Here is a 4,620-nt window from a genome sequence, read left to right on the forward strand (position 1 = left end):
CCCACATTGGTGAAGTACATATGTAATACCACTTGTAGCTCTTATATATACTCCACTTTGGAGATTAATGAATATATAAGAAATTCCCAAATATTGTCATATATATTTTTGGTATTTACCATGTTTCGTTTGATATTAATTTGGTTCGATTCTCGCCAAGGGCGAATCTAAACCATATTGTTGCTTAGCCCATTGTAAGGTTAAGCCTACCTCCCTCCCTTTTAATGTAGATAATATCGTTTGTTCAAAAAAAAAAAAAAAACTTATGCTTTCAAAGATGTACATCTTATCTTCAAATAAGTAGAAGATATGTCTCACAAACTTTAGTCAACTAAATTCATTTATTGGGGTTTCTAATCAGTGGAAAAAAAGTATTCTTAAAATATGGTTCAAATGAGTTGCAAATGATACGTCTAAACTAATGGAGATACCTTCGCACTTAAACATGGGTATCTGGATGGTAAATTCACAAGATTTTTAGTTTGAAAGGCATTTGTGCATACTCTTAATATGTTTTCTACTGCCACTATCTATTAACACATAATATAAGCAAAGGAATATCAAATGTTGCATATTATAGTCCAAATTCATACTTTGTTTCCAGAATTTTCTTATTGGGAAACTTTGAAGCATTACTATCAAGGAACAGGACGAGCATAGTACGAACGTTAAGCTATTTCACATTACTGGCCTCGTCGGGAATTCTGTCATTATTGCTTTATCAACACACCAATAGCAACACAATTCATGCAATCCACAAAGTTAGCTGAAAGTTGTGGCAGACAAGCGATGAACATGGCATTCAGTGATTCAGATCGATCAGTACTTCAGCTGCTTGCACTTGTGGTGCCTGAATTGTAAGCTTGGCCACTTGCTCCTTCATAAAACTCTAGGAATTAAGAGAGAAAACGATACACAACTACTTAATAATCATATTTAATAAAATTAGGTATGCATTTTCTGTTTTTGATCGGACTAATCAGGAGATTGCATGCAGAAATAGTTAAATGGAAATGGAGATTTCCAGATGGACATGCAGTGTTGTCCTTGACCAATTGTATAGGGTGGCATGGACCACTATGGATTTGTATTCGTGGCACACAGAGATTCTAATTAATGTTTGGCATCCAAGAAATCAGACGTGTGGTGGCGATGGCATAATGCATGAGATTTGGTTATGAAGCATTGATATATATGTTTCCTGCATGCTATGTTTTTTCTTGACTATTATTTCAAAACGTAACCCTATCCTTATGAGCTGTAATTGCTACAGCCAACATATCATACCACAAATTGCCTAGAAATTGCTTAAATATTTCTATTTTTCAAAGCGTCTTAGTTTTCAATTATGAGTTTAACCAAAAGAATGATAATATTTAAATCAGATGGTGTAATGTATTAAAGATCAAGTGAAAATGTGTAAATTCAATAAACTCTCAGATTTTTTATTTTCTGATGGATCACTACTACGTTTTACTATTTGTGCGATGAACCAAAGTTAGTCGCGCAAAGTGTATTTTCGTCGCACAAACTTCAGAGCGACAGAAACTTCGTTGCACAGAATCCATTGCGCAAAGATCGTGAAGAAAAACTTTAAACAACGAAAAAAATTATTGGTCACGCTAACATGGCGCGACGGTTTAGCCTTTGTCGGACAAAAATTTTTGGAACAAATGTTTTCGTCGCACAAAATACTAGGATATATACATGGGACGACTATTATTCGTCTCTCTAAACTTTGAGCGATCACAATTTATTATTGCGCGACGAAACCTGGCTTGTCGCTTGAGTTTTGTGAGACAAAGGTTTTTGTCATGCAAAAATAAAAATATTTTTTTTTTAAATTTAATTTTACGTTCTGTTTTTTTTATTATGTAATAAAAATAAATTGCATTTTTTTTGTGGTAATAAAATTAAATTGCTATTAAAAAATGTAATGAAGAGAAAAATAATATATTTAAATTAATATAAATGTATGTACTATGTACAAGAAAAATGTTTAAAAAGTAAGGAAGTAAAAAACTAAGAAAATAATGCAGCGTAATCTATGTGGTCGTCATGCGGAGGAGGCTAGAAGGTCTCAAGAGGCTGAGACATCGAAGGGGTAGAGGTGTGCCCATGCTTAGGTTGGAGGGGCTTGGAGGTCGACAGGGGACGAAGATCCAGGAGACGAATGTCGGACTGACTGAGGGCTTGTACAATCTGTGACATATGCCTCCTATACAAGGCGAGCTCAGTCTTAAGGTTGGCCACCTCTGCTGTCAAAGCTATCACCTGACTCTTTGACTACGATGATGAAGGGACTCTAGGTTCCCGCCGCCGGGCATTCCTCATCCCTTTACAATATGTCCCCGGCCTCCGCCTGAGAATTTGATCCAAGGTTTCCGTAATGATTTAAAACCCCGCATCTTGTTGGGGATCCACATATTCGAGCGGAGTATCGGGAGGAAGCTGGGAGGCAGACTCTTGAAGAACCAACTGCCTCTTCTCCATCATCGTTGTCTGTGTAATACAACATTAAATATTAATTATAACATTCATATAATAACCATGAAACTTGAATGCGTAAGATAATAATTAAAATTAAAGAATACTTACATGAAAGGACTCGGGCAACTCATCCCCAGGTTGAACATAAACGTCGCTAAAGACATCGATCTCTAGGAATTTTGAACCCCCCTGAATAGAACAAGAGAAGAAAAATGTTAGTACGAAAAAAAAATTAATATTAATGACATACTAAAAATTGAATATGAAATACATTATTATTACCCGCCGTCGCGCCTCCATCCTATATAAGAAGGGCCTTGAACCAAAATGGTGGAGAAAAGTCTTCTTGTTCTCTATTGCTCTTGTTGGCTTTCGCCTTCTTCTGTTATACAAAAAAATAAAAGTATTAGTTCAAATTTAAAAAAAATATAAAAAAAATCAATAAATATTAGTAAGAAACCTATAATAATTTTAAACTTAATATAAAAAAAAAACCACATAGTCGAGCTCCTAAAAATGACTGCAGAGCCACGCTGAATTATCCTCCCGACCCTTAAACTCCTTCGGGCAACCCTCCTCAAGACCGACCTGTGGATCTTCATATGTCTCAAAATATTGGTGCAGGTCGCTATTCCACTGCTTGTACCGTTCAGAGAAGAGCCTGTTAACGTACGCCAACATATCGTTATTGATGTCCTCGGAATTGTAGTTCGTCTGCAATGTAACAAATTAATTACATACATTAAGTAATATAAATATATAAAAGTTGAAGGAAAAACAATTAAAAGGTAGGATATTTACCGACAACTACGCACGCACCTTGTTCCTCACCTCGTCTGGCATCACCTTCCAAGACTTCCATTGCATAGGGCAATAGGTCTGAAGGATGTGACCAATGTTGTGGGCCCATGTGCTATGCTGCTTTGTCGTTAGTGCAGCCCGATGTTGCTCGTCGTATCCAAGAGTGATATGTTCGTTGGTCACCCGGGTGATCTTCGCTGTCTTCAACTGGCGACAAGGTCCCCGAGTGTTTTTCTTGGCTGCAATGAAATATAAAATTAATGTTAACTCTAAACTAATAACAAATCCTACTAAAATTTCGGCAGAACCTCCATATAATTAAAACATTTCCTAAAAACCTAAAAATAACATAAACAATATATGTATCCAACACAATGATCACAAATGTTTAATAATAGGTTCAGAATGATGATAATAATAAACAATACATATAATAACTGTTTAATCCTTAAATAACATAACTTAACAAACTTAACCTAAAATAACAAAACTAAGTTAACCAAATTCTTATCATATTTCATATTTGGTATTCCTTATAAGGTTTGTACTTTTGGATACCATTTTAGCCCTTAACTTATTTTAGCCTTTATCTCAACTATAGTTGGCATTTTAGGGATCTAAAAAGCTAGAATGACTGCTAACAAGCTGATTATATATAATAAGAAAGAAATTAATATACCTTTGAAAAGACTCTAATTGAACTATTTATGCTCAAGATAAATGGAAACAAAAAAGAATAAGCGTACAAGAGCAACTCTGAAAATTCCATAACAAATTTCTCTGCAAAAAGCTAAGAGAAAAGGGGGAAAAAGTCCCACATTCGAACAAACACCAGAAAACAAGTTATACACAGCACGAACATCATCAATTTTCAATCTAGAAACTGACCAACAAGTTCAATCAAATAAAAAATTAAAACTTTACTTTGTGATCCAATGTAAATGGGATTGGTAACTCTTACTATACCAATGCATGACCATGTCAATAACATATACAATTGTAATGACAATAATTTTCATTTTTTTTTTCTATGTTCCTCCACAATATTTGCCATACTTGTTTGAATGTATGAACAAAGATATATTGTTATATGCACCAAAATTTAAATAGTTATAGGATATGTGACTTTATGTTTTAAGCAAAAGTTATTACATGTAGACGCACAAGGTTTTTGAGGCAGTGCAACCAAAAAACAAATGAGGCAAAAATAAATAGATAAAATGAGAGGACCATAATCAATGATGGTGCTTTAAGTTGCATCCCACTTTAACTACAAACCTCATTAAACCGGCAAGGTGTAGGAGCATATTTATGCGACTTAGTTAGCTT

At 34.7% G+C, this 4,620-nt stretch overlaps 1 long non-coding RNA gene across 2 annotated transcripts; it reads right to left on the reverse strand.

The window, feature by feature from the left end:
* Nucleotides 1-2,014: 2,014 nt before the first annotated feature.
* LOC126606812 (uncharacterized) lies at nucleotides 2,015-3,517 on the reverse strand. Of its 2 annotated transcripts, none has more exons than XR_007617382.1 (5): nucleotides 3,310-3,517; nucleotides 2,986-3,151; nucleotides 2,773-2,872; nucleotides 2,599-2,679; nucleotides 2,015-2,502 (listed from the first exon to the last, which is right to left on the reverse strand). It is a non-coding gene; the product is annotated as an uncharacterized LOC126606812 (long non-coding RNA). The 2 variants fall into 2 exon arrangements; XR_007617381.1 differs by having other exon boundaries at nucleotides 2,986-3,204.
* Nucleotides 3,518-4,620: the final 1,103 nt, after the last annotated feature.

This window comes from Malus sylvestris, chromosome 16 (assembly GCF_916048215.2).
Source record: "Malus sylvestris chromosome 16, drMalSylv7.2, whole genome shotgun sequence".
NCBI classification, from domain to species: domain Eukaryota; kingdom Viridiplantae; phylum Streptophyta; class Magnoliopsida; order Rosales; family Rosaceae; genus Malus; species Malus sylvestris.